Source organism: Mus musculus, chromosome 6 (genome assembly GCF_000001635.26).
Source record: "Mus musculus strain C57BL/6J chromosome 6, GRCm38.p6 C57BL/6J".
Taxonomy (NCBI): Eukaryota; Metazoa; Chordata; class Mammalia; order Rodentia; family Muridae; genus Mus; species Mus musculus.
The window spans coordinates 72,037,004-72,056,057 of NC_000072.6; the positions used below are offsets into that span (position 1 = coordinate 72,037,004).

At 45.2% G+C, this 19,054-nt stretch overlaps 1 long non-coding RNA gene across 1 annotated transcript in view; it reads right to left on the reverse strand.

The window, feature by feature from the left end:
- The window catches only part of 9130221F21Rik (RIKEN cDNA 9130221F21 gene), a 28,633-nt gene extending 23,108 nt beyond the window's left edge, over nucleotides 1-5,525 (reverse strand). Inside the window, exon 1 of the long non-coding RNA NR_046180.1 lies at nucleotides 5,358-5,525. This is a non-coding gene — a long non-coding RNA (RIKEN cDNA 9130221F21 gene). The remainder of the gene's footprint in view (nucleotides 1-5,357) is intronic.
- Nucleotides 5,526-19,054: the final 13,529 nt, after the last annotated feature.

The window sequence follows — 19,054 nt, forward strand, 5'->3', positions numbered from 1 at the left end:
CAAACCTCTCAGGCTGGCGGATCCCTGTGCACTCACCAGGAAGGTGGTCGGTTGTCTGGAGCCGAAGATGGCGCCGCCTCAGAAGCTCTCTGGCTCTCGCCTTTCCCAGAAACGGCTGGCCTCTGTCGAGTGTATACTTCTATTTTTGGAATCTGAGGCTCGATGCTTTGCCAGTCATCCGTATTCTTACACGTGATTGTGACTTGTTTCTTCTTATTTCTGTATGCTATTCCATCATGTGAACATTCTAAAAGTGATGTATGCTACAGTTTGTTGGATGTTCAGGGGGTGATTATCAGTTGGCTTACAAGGAAGAGTGCTGATATGAATGTTCTTAGCTTTCTCCTTTAATTAATTCGTTCCCATTTCGCTGGGTGCATGTAATGGCCAAGGTCCCCCTCCACAGGCTCATGTGCCTGAACACTTGATCTTCAGCTGGCGGGATTATTTTGAGAGGTTCTTGAACCCTTGGGGCAGGAGATATGTATGGCAGAGGAGAGTTGCCAGTCTTTAAAAGTTCTAGTCTGGTTCACTTCCAGCCCGTGTTCTCTGCTTTCAAGCCTCTAATACTTAACAAGTTATACTACAAGCACCCACCACTGAAGACCAAGCCACTTCAGAAGTCACACCTTCCCAGTCAGGATGACATCTCCTAAACACATGAGCCTTAAGTGCCTTCTGTCATTTTGCCACAGCAATGAAAAAAGGGAACAACATAGTATATTAGTCAGACTTCACACATGATATCAGTAATATAAAGAGGGAAGGAATTGTTAAAAGTTTCAGTCCATCATAGTGGAAGAGGGTCATTTACATCTTGTGAACAGGAACTGGAGTGAAGCCGAAACAGGATGTACTATGACCTTCAGCCACCCTATGCACCTCCTTCAGCTAGGCCCCGTGTTTCACAATTTTTACCATCTCTTGCCTATTGTGACATTCTTAATTCATCAGTAGATTGACTTGTTTATTATGTTAGAGACTTTGTGTCCTGGTCGTTTCTAAAAATGCACTCAGAGATACTCTTTACTATTCTTCTAGGCATGCCCCATTCCAATTAAATTGACAATCAATATCAATCATCATTAAGATGGGTGTGGTGGCTCATACCTTTAATCCTAGCACTTGGGAGGCAGAGGCAGAAAGATCTCTGTGAATTTTAGGCCATTCTGGTTTATAGAGAGAGCCCTGGGATAGCCAGAATTACATAAAGCAACCCTGTCTCAAACAAAACAAAAGATTAACCACCACAATGGGGTACTGTCTCAGTTATCTATTGCTATATTACAAAGTGTCCCCAAAACATAATGGTATCAAGTAACGTTCATTTTATTACACTCACAGATCTTGTGGCTGGGTTAGTTTTTCTTAACACAACCAAGAGTCGCTTGGATTGGTAGTATGAATAAGAACAGTCCCCATAAAGAGGATGTATTTGAATGCTTAGTTTCCAGGGAGTGGAAACTAAGAATTAGAAGGATTAGGAGATGTAGCGTTCTTCCATGTTCTTTATATAGGCTGCTATTACAGATGAATAATCATCACAATAGACTATGAGGACTTTTGAAGTTGGACTGAATTTATTTTTGCATTATGATATAGTTACAACCTTCCATGCCAGCTTGAATAAGAATGGCCCCAATAGGCTGCCGCAGACCGTCTTGGTCCCTTGTCTGCGTGGAATGGGTCTCTAGTCGCAGGTAGGCAAGGAGTTGGTGGGAATTGACAGACAGAATCCACAAGAGGGAGTGTGAATCTGAATGTAATTTTTCAAATCGAGCATCAATCTTTTTATACAGAAGAAAATAGGGAAGTTGGGTGACACACCGGCAAGGTACAAAGAGGTTACTGGATTCTTACAGAAGAATGCAAACACAGAAGAACTGGTAGGAACCAACTGGGGTAAAATTCAATGTTAACAACTGGGATCAAAAACAGCTCCTCCTATGTGCCCTTGCCATAGTTCCTACTCTAGTCTATTGTATAAACCACCTTCCCCCTAGGCCATTGTAAATACTTGTGTATGGTGTAACTCAGCTATCTATAGTTCTAAGTATCTACTCTGGTTCCTTTTTAGGCCACAAACTTCCTTCTTCCTAGATAATGGTAAATTCCTGTGTAGGGCAGTGACTTAGCTATCCATGCCCAAGGTTGGATCAAGGACTGCCTAGAATCTAACTTAGCTATGTCAACATATCAATCCTTAGGAGCACTTGTAATAAAGCAATATTAAGGGAAAGCACACAGATCCTTTTACCAACTAAAGAAAGGACATTGGAGCATTCTTTATACAGGATGCCACGGTTCCAGGAGACTAAGTTTCCAAGAACTTTTCGCCTGGGGACAGCGCCCAGGTTTTTGGGGCCTTTCCTGCTTGTCACTACTGGAGAGGATGTAGCCACAGGCCATTCAAATATGTGAATATTTTAATGCTTAGTCATCAGCGAGTGGCATTATTTGAGAATGATTAGGAGGTATGGCCTTGATGGAAGAAATGTGCCATTGGGGGTGGTGGTGGGCTTTGAGGTTTCAAAAGTTTGTATTCCTATGCAAGGCCCAGTCTCTCTTCCTCTCTCTCTCTCTCTCTCTCTGTTTGCAGATCAGGATGTAGCTCTCATCTACTTCTCTGGCACCACACCTGCCCGCCGACATGCTCCCTGGCACAGTAATCATTATTGCTCTGACTATGCCTTTGGTACTGTAAGCAACCCCTCAGTTAAATCCTTTCTTTTACAAACATTGCCTTGGTCATGGTGTCTCTTAGCAGCCATTGAACAGTGACTAAGATATCTGGGAAGAAGGGACATCAACTGAGTTGCTCAGATCAGACTGGCCTGTAGCCATGTGTGTGGTAAACTGTCTTGACTGACAATTGATATGGGGGAGCCCAGCATACTTCTGTGGCATCATTGTAGGCGGGGTGGCCTGGGCTGACGAAGGAAGCAAGCTAAGCAGGAGCCTGTGAGCCTGTTCTCTATGGTTCCTGCCTTCAGGTTCTTGACTTGAGTTCCTGTCCTGACTCCCCTTAAAAATGGACTGTAAGATGAAATAAGCCCATTCCTCCCTCAAGTTTCTTTTGGCAAGGATGTTTTTTTCACAGTAACAGAAAATCAAACTAGAATAGTCGGTAAAACAATTTTTTTTTGATCGAACACAAGAAGGTTTTTTTTTTTTTTCTATGTCCCATCTAGTTTGAGGTCTCAATTTGAAAACATCGTGTGGCCAGGGGTAGTTTGACTAGCTGGGGCTATAATCATCTGGAAATGTCTTTACTCACAAAACTTTTATAGCAATATATTACTAATTGATCTGCCTACCAAGCCCCCTCTGTCTATTTTTTTTTAAGGAAATAGTTATTTATAGTTCATATTGGGCTATCAGCCATTCTGAGTACTGATTTTGGGGGGGGCTCTTTTTGTATATTCCATTTAAAGCTGAACTGGTTTGAGTTCTCTAGGAAGTAGAGATTAAGGCAGAGTAAGAGATATGAGAGATTTGTTGCAGAAAAACACCTATGAACTAAAAGGAAAGAGAATAGAGTGAGGTAAGGAGAGACATCAGAGTACAGACAAGCTAAGATTCCAACAAGGGCTCAGAGCAGGACCGCACCTTAGATAAGGCCCACATTAGATAGACATAGGCAGGCCCTTGTGCCAATCCCTTCTTTTATCACTGACTTAGAAGACTATATCAAGGACATCTTGGTGACCATTGTCCCCCCACCCCTACCTTCTTTGAAACAGGGTCCTATACAGTCCAGCTGTACACTGAACTTTCTATGTAGCTGAGACTGGTCTTGAGCTACTGATCTTCTTGCCTGTGCCTTTTGAGCGCTGGGATGAACAGAGGATATCATCATACTTTTTGTCTTACTTATTGTTCTATTGCTGGGAAGGGGCACTTATGACCAAAGCAACTCTTACAAAAGAAAGCAGTTAAGTGGAAGCTTGCCTACAGCTTCAGAGGATTACTCCATTGTCCTTATGGCAGGAAGTGTGGTGGTGCATAGGCAGGCATGGTGCTAGAGAAGTAACTGAGAGCTTTACACCCTGGTCCATGGGCAGCAAGCAGAAGGAAGGAGGAATGGAGGGAGGGAGGGAGGGAGGGAGGGAGGGAGAGAGCGAGCCTGCCTGAGCCTGAGCCTGAGCCTGAGCCTGAGCCTGAGCCTGAGCCTGAGCCTGAGCCTGAGCCTGAGCCTGAGCCTGCGGTGGGCTTCACATTCTAATCCGTTCAAGCAGTTCATCACCTGATAACTAAGCATGTACATATATGAGCCTATGGAGGCCATTATCATTCAAACCACCACATCCTACTCCCTGGCCACCATAGGCTTGCAGCTGTCATCATAATGCAAAATGCATTTAGTCCAACTTCAAAAGTCTTTAATAGTCTAACATTCTTTAAAAGTCCAAAGTCTCTTAGACAGGAATTTTGATTGTGGGTTAGTAACCCTGTCCCTCCACGTGATGCCCTGTCTACCTACTGGAGGTGGATTCTTCCACTTATCTTTCCCCAGTGTTGGGCACTTTGGCTAAGGTTCACCCTCACTGAGTCCTGAGAGTGCCTCACCTCCCATGTCTCTGGTACTTTCTAGAGGGCATCCCCACCTCCCACTCCCCAAGGCTGCTTACTTCCATTCATTCCCTTTACCCTCTGGGCTTCTCTCCTGCCCCCCATATCTGACTCTATTCCCCCTTTCCCCTCACCCTGTCCCAGAATTGTTCCTGTCTAAAAGAACTACAGGAACAAAAATGGAGAAGAGACTGAAGGAAAGGAGGTCCAACTTGGGATCCATCTCATGAGGGGACACCAAGGCATGACACTACTGTTCTATGATATGCTTATAAATGGGAGCCTGGCATGGCTGTCCTCTGAGAGGTCCTGTCAGCAGCTGACTGAGACAAGAGCAGATACTTACACACCTAACATTGGACTGAAGTCAGGGATCCCTACGGTTCAATTAGGGGAAGAATAGCCCTGGCTGTTCTAGAACTCACTCTGTAGATCAGGCTGGCTTCAAGCTCACAGAGATCTACTTGAGTCTGCTCCACAAGTGCTGGGATTAAAGGTGTGAATTACTATTTCAGGTCATCAACTCAGTCTCTTAATTATAATTCCTTGTAAAAGCAAAGTCAAATGAGAAACTTCCAACAAACAATGGCACAGAATGAACATTCCTCCCAGTCTAAAGAGGAAGAAAGGAGGTGTAGTGAGGAAATATCAGATCAATGAAAAGACCAAAAATCAGCAGTGCACACTCAAAATTTTTGCATTTCCATGTCTTATGTCAAAGACCTCCAACTCCTTTTAGTTTTCTTAACTGAAGCACACTTCTCCTTCTTGGGCTGGTTCCATACCTGGTCTGCAACTCTCCTCAGTGGGTAATTCAGGGTTTTGGTATCTCCAACATCTTGGGGTCTCCAATCCAATCCAGGTTTTATCTTCACATCTTTGAGAGATGGCCTCTCCCCCAGGGACTCTGCATCGGTACCCCCAACCTATTCTCACTTTTGCAACTACACTGTAACCCCTACTGTCGCAGGATACTGATGCTCCTCCCAAGAGAATGTTTGATGGGGTTGTACCTTGGGACTTACTCCATGCGTTTATGGCCTGGTTAGTAAATACAATTGAGGGATTTTGTGTTCTAGTACGGTTTATTCCTAGAATGACTTATTACTCTGGGGAGGGTGTCATCAACCAGCTAGCACCTCCAAACAGTCTAGTTAAAAGGGTGGCCATTTCTGCTGTGTTACTAGGTCCTCTACATGACATAGAGCTGGCTGGAGCTGCTAATATAGGGGTCTCAGAAACATCTTATGGATTCAAGATGGCCCATTACTGAAAAGGGGGAATAATAAGGCTAGGCTGATTCCATGATTGGCTGCACACTGGCAGTTAAGCAGATTAGCTCTAAATCTCTGTTTCCAAGAACTGGGCAAGTCCAGGCCTCAGAAGCTGCCCTGCCACCTGGCCTGAGGCAAGGACAAATGGGTCAGCAACAGTTTCCAGACCTCCCGAACAAGTTTCCACCCCAGTAACGGAATGTCCATAGAGATGGACCCAACAGATTAACCTACCCCAGAATTTCCAAATACACTTTAAATCAGGCCTGCAAGCTCACTAGGTTGTCTCTCTGTTCTGGTAACAAGAGACCCCAGCTTGCTGCACTTCTGCATAATAAAACACTCTTTGCATTTACATTCTATTTGAGTCTGGGGTATCATTCTTCGGTGAATCATGGACCCTTTCAAGGACTTGCCTCCATCCCACTTCCTGGTGCCCTCTTTCTCCTTAAACTATACATTTTGTATTTTTCCTTGATTATTTTTCTCCTTTTCATTATAGATCTGCATAAGAGTAAACGCTAATAGTCAAACAACACAGTCAATACTAAGCTGTCTGGAAATCTCTGCCAAGGATTCTCTGTTAATCCATAACTCTTCACTTTAGCCTTAGGCAGACTTTTTTCTTCTTAAACAAGAGCAGAAAATAGCCATATTCTTCACAAAAATATCACAGGGAAGATCTCTAGGCCAAGTATTAATATTCTTACCTGAAACCCCTTGAGCCATTGCCCCCTGCTTAGGTCAAACCACCGTCAGCACCATTGTCTTCCATGTTCCTCCTAGTATGGCCCATTAAGCCCTGCTTAAAGCATTAAGCTGCTTTCCTGATCTAAAGTTCCCAGTCTACATTCCTGCAAACAAAAGCATGGTCAGGCCTATCACAGCAATACCCTATTCCCTGGTACCAACATCTGTCTTAGTTAGGGTTTCTATTGCTGTGAAGAAGCACCATGACCATGGCTTATCTTATAAAGAAAAACATTAGATTCTAGTCATAGAGTGAGGCTAGGGATGCTTCAAAGCACCCCACAGCACACAGGACAGCCACCATCATGTAATTACTTCACCGAAAATGTCAATGCTGCCCAAGTCAAGAAAACTCACTCACTAAAAATCTTCCCAGGAGACATGGGGTGTGGGTATGACTACACACTAATTTGATTATCTCTTATTTGGCCTACAGACAAAGTTTGTTTGCCAAAAATTAATGAATAAGAATGAACATTGCTCAGCACACTGAGGCGTGTCTTAGCTTAACACAGAAGGCCCTGGGATGCTTTGGTACGCATGCTTCTGCGTGTGAGATCGGGAAGACGCCACTCATTTGCCTGCTTTCTCCAGCCCTTTACTGACTTGGATCAAAGGCTGACCAAGTATTGAGAGCAAAGGCAGGCATGGTACAGTTTAAAATAAACATATTTTAATTCTGCATCCCATTTGAGTCTAGGTTTTCATCACTTGAACATATCATACAGGGACAGAGGGGCATGCTGACCTGAAAGCTCTAGAGACCCAAACACAGGGCTGATAGTCACTTCCCAGCACTGTGTTTCAGGCTGGGATCCTTTCCCAGGCCTGCAGGGTAGAGCCTATGTAGTCAGCCTTTGGCATCTCCTCAACAGGGCTTTTCTTGCCTTGAATGGATGAGTGAAAAACTGCTTACTTGACAGACAGAAAAAGGAAAAAGAAGATTAAAAATGTTTGAAAAGTCACCCTGTTGTTTGACTTGAAAAATCTCACAGAACTGTTCAGGAGTGGGAGCAGTGGCCGGAGAGGAGGTGGGTGCAGGGACACCCCGATTTATAAGGACAGTGTGCACGCTGCTGTGAATGGGCCCAAGGCCGTTTCCAAACCCAGTGGGAAAGCCACAGTTATAAACTGATACTTACTGGTGCACACCATAGTCACAGTTCCTGCCGTGGTGTTTTGCTTTCATCTGAAGATGCAACATTTATGTCATTTATACAGAGATATCAGCCACAAAGCGGGTGTGGGCCTATTTCATGAAATCCATAGCCAGGAGCTGGGGAGATGACTTCATTTGGCAAAGTGCTTGATGCACAATCCTGAGGACCTCAGCACACCCATGGTGTGCACCTATAATCTTGGCCGCAGAGAGGCAGAAACAGGTGGATTATAAGAATGCAGGCTAAGCAAATCACAATGAGAATTCTAGTAAGCATCATTTCTCCATGGCCCCTATATCAGCTCCTGCCTCGACACCAGGTTCTTGCCTTGAGTTCCTGCCCTGATTTCCTTCAGTGATGAACTGTAAGATAAAATAAACCCTTTCCTCTCCAAGTTAATGTGGGTCATAGAGCTTTTAGTCACCACTGTGGAAACCCTAAGACAGTACATGAATGGAATAAATATATGAGAGGGGAGAGAAATCTCTCGTCTGGAAGGACAAGTGAGTCACGCAGCCAACTGGCTGTGAGGAGACAGAGCTAAGTGTGCACCCCTTCAGTGTAGACTGCACAGTGAACTTCCATCCAAACAGCACAGTATACAAGAAAGAGGAAAACCTTAACCTCATACTGGAACCTTAGCCAAGCAATCAAACTTAATGACAAGTGATAAAGTGTGTCAATACTCGTGTGAGTGAAACAGCCTTTACCTCTATGGCCCTCCTCTCTAAGACCTATACCCCAGTTGAAGCCTGGGAAAAATAACAGCAAAATCAGCTGAGGAATAGACTGCAAAGGAGTGTCCCTCAAACTGTCGAGATCATGACAAATAAACAAGGGCAAGAGCCTAAAGAGAACTAGGGTGTAAATGTGACTCAAGTGTCCTGGATGGAGTTGTAGAGTGAAGGACGTTATATGCAGCTAAGGAAATCTGGGTAATGCGTACCTCTTAGTCATAAAGAATCAATATGGGTTTCTTCACTGGCACAAATGTTCTTTGTTAGGAAAGATGTAAAGAGCAGAAGAAAACTGGGTGTGGCTTTCTGTACTGTTTCTAAAAGGCTAAGGTTATAGCTCAGTGGTACAGTACTTGTCTAACACTTGTAAGGCTCTGGGTTCAATCCCCAGCCCTCCCAAAAAGAAAATTTCAGCTAAAATAAAACATACAAATTGTTACCTCCTTCCAGCCTAGCAAGGCTGGCTGTGACCATCTTCAAATTAAGCGGAGCCATCTGCTGTGCTGCTCCTTTGATGTGCCACTACCTGCCTGAGACCCAACCTGCCTGAGGCCAAACCAGTTCTCTTCCAAGAATCTTCCGGAGTTAACACCAAACTGCGATCTTCACGAGTTCCCACTAAAAGGCTGACCTATCTACTTCAAAAAACTTTACATGCCTAGAGATGGGCTTCCCCTCTTCTTTATAAAGCATGTTTGCTGACATTAAAATTGAACCATGATCAGAATGACTGTCTTGGTTTCATCTTTCTCTCACACCACCTAGCTCCCTCTTCTCTTCCAGATTCCAAAAGGCAGAGGCAGAGGCAGAGGCAGAGGCAGAGGCAGAGGCAGAGGCAGAGGCAGAGGCAGAGGCAGAGGCAGAGGCAGAGGCAGAGGCAGAGGCAGAGGCAGAGGCAGAGGCAGAGGCAGAGGCAGAGGCAGAGGCAGAGGCAGAGGCAGAGGCAGAGGCAGAGGCAGAGGCAGAGGCAGAGGCAGAGGCAGAGGCAGAGGCAGAGGCAGAGGCAGAGGCAGAGGCAGAGGCAGAGGCAGAGGCAGAGGCAGAGGCAGAGGCAGAGGCAGAGGCAGAGGCAGGTAGATCTCTGTGAGTTTAAGGCCAGCTTGGTCTACAGATTGAGTTACAAGACAGTCAAAAATTGGAATGTGCCTGTGCGCAAAAGCGCACACACCAAAGAGACCCCAAAACCCCAACTGTCTCAACCTGCCCCGCCCCCCAAAGGAGATGACATACAAGAGACCAATCCCAAGCATGTAAGCAAAAACAAAATAAAACAAAACCAAACCAACCAAACAACCAAAAGACTTGGTGACTCACTCAACCCTAGTTGCTGGCGTGGGGGCAGGGCAGATAACAGGATCTTGAGGCTCACTGATCAGCCAGTGTAGGCAGTCAGCAAGCTCCAAGTTTAGTGAAAGATGCTGTCAAAAAATAAAGTGGAATGTGATAGAGGAAGACACCTAATGTCAAGCTTTAGCCTTCACATGTGCACGAACATACACACATGATCATACACATATGGACAAACAAACCTGAACACACAACACCACAAACATATATGCCAAAAAAAAAAAAAAGAATAAAGGCCAGCTATGGTGACACACACCTTTAAACCCAGCACTAGGGAGGCTGAGACGGGGTGGCTCTCTGTGAGTTAAAGGCCAGCCTGGTCTACAAAGGGAGCTTTGGGGCAGCCAGGGCTACACAGAGAAACAGTGTTAAAGAAAAGGCAAGGGGAGGGGAGGGGAGGGGAGGGGAGGGGAGAGGGGAGGGGAGGGGAGGGGAGAGGGGAGGGGAGGGGAGGGGAGAGGGGAGGGGAGGGGAGGGGAGAGGGGAGGGGAGGGGAGGGGAGGGGAGGGGAGGGGAGGGGAGAGGAGAGGAGAGGAGAGGAGAGGAGAGGAGAGGAGAGGAGAGAAGAGAAGAGAAGAGAAGAGAAGAGAAGAGAAGAGAAGAGAAGAGAAGAGAAGAGAAGAGAAGTCTTAGAAGAGGTGGGTAGGAACTAGCTTTTTATCATGAAATCACTAGTTCAGGGCTAGTGAAATGTCTCAGAAGGTAAAAATGCTTACTTTGAAAGCCTTAGAACCTGAGTTTGATCCTGGAAGTCAGTGGAAGGAAAGAAGGAGCTCCTGAAAGCTGTCTTCTGACCTCCACATGTGCTGCACACAACTAGTGCTGTGTGCCCCCAACACTAACCAATAAGAAGAAATAAAAGCTACAAATGCAACCTGAAGTAATACAGAGAGCATAAAGACAACAGTAGCAATCATTCGAAATAATCCTCCTCTAATCCTTGACCATTCCTTCCGGACTGCCCCTACACAGAGCTGAACACGAAGTGGTTACAGATCCGATGCCCTGGAGAGCTCATCTCTTGCCTTTTTGCACATAACTGTACATCCGCAGGTCTTCCTACAACAGCATAGTGCTACACTATTACTTTACTGGTTATGATGATCTCTTGTAGTCAAATCTAAGTGTGTGTGTGTGTGTGTGTGTGTGTGTGTGTGTGTGTGTGTGCTGGCTAGTTTTACATCAACCTGACATGTCTAGAGTCATCTGAGAGGAGGAAACCCCAATTGAGACAATGCCTTCAGGAGATCAGGCTGCAGGCAAGCCCATAGGGCATTTTCTTAATTACTGATTCATGCGGGAGGCCCCAGCTCACTGTGGTGATGTCACATGGTGATAAACTGTAATATGGAAGTACAAGCCTAACAAACTCTTTCTTCTCCCAGTCACATCACCACAGTGGGTGCTATTCTTCCTGAACAAGCCAGGAGAAGCAAGGCAGTAAGCAGCACTCCCCCATGTTCTGTGCATCAGCTCCTGCTCCAGGTTCCTGCCATGTTGTTTGACATCCTGATCTAACTTCCTTTGTTGATAAACTGTAATATGGAAATACAAGCCTAACAAACTCTTTCTTTTCCCAGTTGCTTTTGGGCATGGTGTTTCATCACAGCATTAGAAACCCTGACAAAGACAGGAGGTGTGCCATTTAAAAGTGGGTCTTTTCTTTCTCTGAAGGATATTGTGTTAACACACATATACAAATATCTTTCTATGTTTGTTCATTATTCATACAAATTCCTGGATTGAGTACTAACTCTAGCTTGCTAGGTAGCCAATAACAACACTGCCACATTTTGTTGTTGTTGTTGTTATATGATCTGTGTGCACAGCCTGCTAACACTGAAGGCTCACCTCTGTCTTTGCCAAGAGCTGATTGGATGGAGTGTTGCTGGCTCATCACTTAAGCTTACCTTCTCATCCATACTGTGCCTGCTCTGCTTTCTTAAGTTTCTTTTCTTTTTTAGTTTGTACATTTTTAGTATAACATCTTTACTAATTTGGGGTGGATTTCCTACGCACGCATGCTGTAGTTAGTTTGGTCTTATTCCGTCCTTCACTTCCCCCTGCAACTCTTGCTGTTCTGCCATGTAACTAAGCCTTAGGTCTGACGACTAAGTCTCCACCACTAGAAAAAAGACTGGGGACAGTGAAATGCTCAGCAGGTAAAGCCACTTGCCACCAAACATGACAGCCGGAACTGCATCTCTGCGTCCCACCTGGTGGGGAGGGAGAACCAACTGAGACAAGTTGTCCTCCGCCTCTGCACATGTGCTCATACACATGCTGAGGCATACTTAGGCCCACACAGATACATAAATACAAATAAATAAACATAATAAGATTTTCATTAAAAAGAAAGAGATATTAGAAATCAGGATTTGTGATACTGGAAGTCAGTTTAAGAATACTTGCTGCACACAACCATCTGTAGCTCCAGTTCTCAGGGATCTCATGACTTCCTCTGACCTCCGTAGGCACCAGGCACACGTGTGGTGCACAGACATACATGCAGGCAAAACACACATACACACAAATAAAATAATAATAATAATACATTTTAATACTCCTTCCCTTTTTGAAAAAACTTTCTTTTTTTAACTTGATTTTTTTCTGTTGTAGGTGTTTTGCTTACAACTATGTCTGTGCACTGCATGCATGAAGTCCCTGTGGGGCCAGAGGTGATCAGGTCCCCTGGAACTAGAGTTACAGATGGTTGTGAGTAGCAATGTGGGTGCTGGAAAACTAGCCCAGGTCCTCCAAAAGTGCAGCAGTACCCTTAGCCTCTAAGACATTTCTCCAGTCCATTTCTTTCCCTTTCCAAGAATAAAGATCCAAGACAGGGACTGGCAAGATAGCTCAGTGGGTAAAGACCCTTGCTGCTTAACCTGGTTTGCTCCCAGGATGCCTGTGGTGGAAGGGAAAAACAGACTGCTACGGGCTTCTCTATGCCCTTCACATGTATACACAATCAAAACAAAACAGCTAAATAAATAAAGTAAAACCCATACGAGCCCTGAGCCTCTTGAAGTCTGTTCAGCCTCTGGTGCTCTGTGTGTTTGCCTCTCAAACAGAGATTGCAGACATGGCTGTCCCCTCTCCCTACAGCTGCATATTCTAAATCTATACTATGGGGGAGCCTCAGACTTCCTGAGAGCTTTTCATTATTCAAGCCAACACTGTTCAGAATGGCTATCACCATTGCTTTGCACACTCGCTGGAGTGATGAGTTCCGTAGAAAGGCAGCTGCTTCCCCGGGTACCACTTATCTTCCAGCTCACAGCTGCTCCAGGCAGTGGTGTCCACGACATGGCAGCTGTCCACCCAGCATCCAGCCCAGCTCGGGGTGAGACCAGGCACTCTGTTCTTGGTGGTTTTCTCAAGCATGACCAGTCCTGCCTCAGGACCACTCTGAGCTGTTTCCACCTTTCCTACGTGAGCTTTAAAACTCCAGATCCCATGGTTACTTTCCTGTTCTTTGAGTGAGTTGGTTTGTCTCTTTCCTCTGGCTTTTGCACGTACCATCTCTTCTTCCAGAATACATTCCCCGTCCTCTACTGAACAACTGTTATACAGCTTTGTTCTCAGCTCCAACCTCAGGCCTTCTGGGAAGTGTTTGTCTTTGGGACTCATGTAGCCCAGGCTGGCCACATACTTGCTATATAGGCAAATGATGACCTTGAATAGTTTATCATCTTGCTTCCACGTCCCATGCAGTGGTGTGACAGACGTGTGTCAGACACGTAAAGGTTCTAGTCCCTGTTCGGCTTGCAGCACGGTCTTCACCCTCTGCTCCGAGGATTTTGCTGATGCTCCTTTCGCTGCACCCCAAGCAGCTGGTGCAGCGTTCATTCAACACCACAGGAAGAAGGAGGAAGGAAAGGCTGCTCTGCACTGTCAGGTCACCCTTTCCATCTCACTTCATGCTGTGCATTTAACACTCCAGTTGCTGAATCCTGGAGAGACCCAGCAGCAGAGAACGTGTCCCTTAAGGGGCTCGGGACAACAGAGCTTTCTTTCTCTTTCTTTTCTCTCTTAACAAGTTGATGTGTTCTAGTGGTGGGCACGTTTATTCTCGAAAGGACTTTCCTGACTGACTGGAGATAGTGATCATGGCTGAAAAGACACAGAATTGGAATGGGCGCGAGGGAGGGGAAGACAGATTTGCTGCCAATGGCTGGAAATAGCAAATTACTCATGGTGAGACAAGGAGACCGTAGGTCAGTGACTCCTCCTCCCACAGAGACATTTCCTTTTGACCCAGGGTTTGAGAAACATTCTAGCATGGGAAAGAATACAGTCTGGTACCCTCTCTACTCATGTTCTAAACAATAGTGTGTGTGTGTGTGTGTGTGTGATATTTTTATGGGGGGTGATGTGCGTATCTATGGTATATATCACAATGCAGTATGTAGTTGTGTGTGTATCTATGTCTGTTTGTTATGAAGGTGTTCAGGTGAGTATTATGAATGGGACTAAGAAAGGAAAAGAGAAGAAGGGTCCTGCTTAGCCAAGTCCTCAAGTCCTTGATGTGATCATGCAAATGGTTAGAGTGAACCACAACAGACTTTATGGCACTTGCACCTAGTGGGACAGAGGACTATCACAGAGGAAGTCAGAGCCATCAACTGTAGTTCCACCAGGTTTATGTGGCTTCCTTTTCTGCATAAGAGAAGGAAGCGTGTCCTAAAGATAGAAACTTTTATATATATATAAAAGTCTTTATAAGATAGGAGGGTTTTCTGGAGAGATGACTCCGTGGTTAAGAGCATTTTCTGCTCTGAGAGAGGACCCAGCATCATGTTGATGGCTCACAACTGAACATAACCGCAGCACCAGAGTCATCCAACCTCTGTGGTCATCTACACTCACATCGGATACCTGCCCCACAGACACACACACTTAGTTAAAAAATAATAAAGATTTAAAGACTGAATTCTGTCATAAAAAGGGGCTCCCTAGTTTACTTTAAAAACCTCTGTGCTGCTTTTGTTTGCTCTGTGCCAAATTAATTTTATCCAGTTGAGGAAGTTGGGGAGAACCCACGACTTGAGCCCGTCCCAGGCCACATCAAACAAAGCAAGCCCTGCAGGCCAAAGGAACTCCTCATACTTCCTGCCAGGCACAGCAGCACGGGGCTCGGAAGGATGGGCAGCCTAGTAACAAACATCCTATTTTAGGGGCCCCTGGTCGCAGGAATGGCCGTGAAAGCAACAGATGCTCTGTTGTGGGGGTGGGGTGGGTCACACACCATTGCTCCTCTGTGGCTATGGAGTGTTGGGAGGACACCAGGTGGGTTGAGTGGTCAGTACCTGTTATTGAAAAGGCAGGGTCTTACCCTAGAATCCCTCAGCCCTATCCATGCCCGCTAACATGAAGTCTGTGGTTTTCTCCAACTCTGTGATGCAGCACATAGATCTGAGCCGCCTTCAGCGTTGGACAGAAGCTTATTTCTGCAAGGGTTAGCAGTAACACAGCAATTCCTAGACGTCAAAGAGCTGAGAATAAGTAACTGTTGCATGCTGTGCTCAGCTCTAAATGGGACATTGGGAGCAATCCCTAAACCTCTAAGGTACAGGGAATGTCACGGAAGGAGGAGAGAAAGAGGAAAAAGTCAGAGGACAGGGACGAGTTCCTTCTCCGGACATGCTGTGGCCATTACATTCACGGCCTCAGTGCAGCTATGATGACCTGTTCAAGATCAAGCCGACCAGAGCTGCTAACACTTCAATAGGCGACATTAACGAGACTCAGTAGATGGTGGGGAAGAGAGAGAGGTGGGGATGCGAAGCATGGGCCTCCCTTCTCCCGGGGTCATTGGCCCATGAGGACAAAGGGAGCACAGTCAATGAGGAGGGTGTCAGGTGGTCCCGTAAGTACAACAGAAATGAAGATACTCTGGGATCAGCTTCAGGGAGACAGATCAACCTTATTCGGGGTGAGTCAGAGGTTTTGGGGTTAAGTAGGAATATCCGGTATGGGCAAAGGTCATTGGCTGAAGGCTGATGAAGTTGCCTCTTTAGCATGGGGAGGCTTGCCAGAAATCTCAGGTGCTTTCTGAATGGATTTCTGATTGGGAGAAAGGAAGTTGGACCTGTAATCTCACCAAAGCTACAGTCCACAGGTAGAGGATACAGATGTTTCAAGCCCCCCAGACAAAGTCAGAGAAGGAGAAGTCCCATGTTACACAGAGCTCAGGAGACTATCTGGACAATGGTAGACTTCCACCTTAATTAGCAGGGCCTGGCAGTGAAGACACAAGTTAGGAGTGCCCAAGGGGGGTGCACAGGGGAGTTGGGAGTGGATATGACCAAGATACATCTTTCCATGCATGAAACTGTCAATAATAAATCAAAAATAATTTTAATTAATTAATTATTAACTGATTTTGAGACAGGGTCTTTATGCATAGCTCTGGCTGTCCTGGAACCCACTATATAAACCAGGCTGTCCTGGAATTCACAGAGATCCCCCTGTCTCTGCTCTTGAAGGTTGGGATGAAAGGAGTGTATCACCAAGCTTTGCTGGATGCTTTAATTTTTAAAAAGAAACCTGTGGCTCTTGTGTGTGTGTGTTCCCTAAAAAGGTGTAAGAAATCACTTTGAAACCCTAAACTACTCAAAGATCACATTAAAGCCACCCATAGGGAGGGATGGCTCTAATTTGATGGAAATGACTGTCATTTACTCATAATTGGTGCTAACTTTGGGCTGTAGACAAAAAGCATTTAGGTTTCCAAGCGAACTTTTCTCAGGTTAACCCTCATAACTTGCCTAGATTTAGAATCACCCGGGAAACAGGGTTTTGGGTGTGTGAAAGTGTTTGCAGAATGTCACTACTCTGAATGTCACTAGCACCATTTTATGGATATAGGCCCTGAACTGAAGAATATTGTTTATTCTTCAACAATAGTCTGAGCAGTATCTTTGTCACAGCAATAAATGGAGTCACTGCCACAGAAATGGGCTAAGCCAAATGACTTGTGAGGTACATTGCAGGTTTTTTTATTTTAAAAAGGTTGACCAAAATCTTTCAGAATTTTCCCCTGAAGCTCAAGCAATTACCACTTAGCAGGGTGACTTACCAAGAATGTAAACTACGAAAAGGTCACTCCAAAGAGAAGCTAAAATGAATTCTAAATTTTCACTGTTGTAAAATCAGTTTTGTTTTGTTTTGTTTCAGAGGGCGTGTGTGTGTGTGTGTGTGTGTGTGTGTGTGTGTGTGTGTGTGTGTGTGTATGTGAGTCTGTAAGCCAGACAGAGTACACATCTTCCTCAGTGGTTGTCCACCTTAGATTTTGAGCTCACACTGACTTGAATAGAGCTTACCGATTTTACCAGATTAGCTGGCTGAGCACAGAGTTCTAGGGATCTGCCTGTCTCTGCCTCTCTCATGCTAGAATTATAGATGCACATAAGGTTTGGCTTTAAAAAACATCATTATTGCTGGAGAGATGGCTCAGTGGTTAAGAGTATTGACTGCTCTTCCAAAGGTCCTGAGTTCAAATCCCAGCAACTACATGGTGGTTCACAGACATCTGTAAGGAGGTCTAACACCCTCTTCTGAAGTGTCTGAGGACAACTATAGGGTACTTACATATAATAAATAAATCTTTAAAAAACCATTATTATTATTATTATTTTATGTGTATGAGTGCTTTGTCTGCACATCTATGTGTGTACTGTGTATGTGCAGTGACAGGGCAGGGGCAGAAAATGGGCATCAGAGTCCCTGGAATTGAGGTTACAGAGGGTTGTGAATCTGGGTTCTTTGCAAATACATCCTATGTGCTAACTACTGAGCCATCTTCTCAGGTTTGGCTTTTTATGTGTGTGCTGGGGATGAGAACTTGGGTCCTCATGACTGCAGGCACTCTACCAATTTAGTTACCTGGTAACATCTGGGCTGGCCAGATGACTCAGTGGATTAAAAGGGCTTGCCTGAAGGAAAAGAAGAAACACTCTCTTTGCTTCCTGACTGCGGCCACAATATGACCAGCTGCCTCAAGCTCCCATAACCGTGATTTCACTACTGTGATGACCTGAACCCTTGAAATGTGGGAAAGGAGCCCCCTTTTAAAGTTGCTTTGCCATGGCAGTGAGATGAATAAGTAATCTGAGAAGGTAGGGTTTATTCTAGTGCGGCCACATTCAAGATGGGTCTTCCTGTCAGCCAACCCACTCTGGAAAACTCCCCAGGGACACACTGAGATTTTGTCATTTGGGTGATCCAAAATCTCTTTAAGTTGGCAATCACTATTAAACCACCACATGTGTCAAAACGTGTAAGCAGGGGAAAATGAGAGAATTCTAGAAGACTCTGAGGGCTAATGAGGTAGCTCAGTGGGAAAAAGCTCTCAGCACCAAGACTGAGCATCTGGGTTCAATTCTGGAGATCCACTTGGTGGAAGGAGAACACCAAACCAGGCAAGTTGTCTTCTGACTTCCGCAGGCACTCTGTGGCACCTGAGTGTATACAAACAGTTGTACTCTCACACCAAATTATACATACATATATATACACACACACACACATTATACACACACACACAAACACACATACACACACACGAGTCCTGTTGTAGAAGGAGACTCTGGCAAATTGTATGTCCATCTCTACAACACTCGGGCATGTTCATACCCCGCCCCACTAAAAGTTTCTGACTGATAGTTCATAATATAACTGTAAGCAGTTTTTGTGTTGTTAGCATAAATCCCAACTCTCAAATGCCCCCCTCATACAGGGTGGCTAGACATAGGGGATGGCTTTTATTTTAGGTGTCTATTCCTAGTAGGGCTTTCAATTAACAGGATCGTGTTATCTGTGGGAGGCCTTCTATGAACCAATGACTTTGTTGGATGCTGTGATGTTTTCTCAATTTAAACCACCCAGCAGCCTGCCCACTGAGGACCGTTAAGCCCAATTTACAGAAAAGAAAACTGACGCTGGACAGGGGCCACCCACCCCAGCTTCAAAACCAGAAGTGAGCAAGCCAGTGTTCCAAGACAGACCTTCTAATGCTAAGCTACACAATGTTCTTTTTAAGACCCTCTTCCTAGATGTCTAGAATTCTGGAAGCCAGTCTTCTCCTATCAGCCTTCAGATGAAGATGTAGAACTCTCAGCTCCTCCTGCACCATGCCTGCCTGGATGCTGCCATGCTCTGCTTTGATGATAATGGACTGAACCTCTGAGCCCGTAAGCCAGCCCCAATTAAA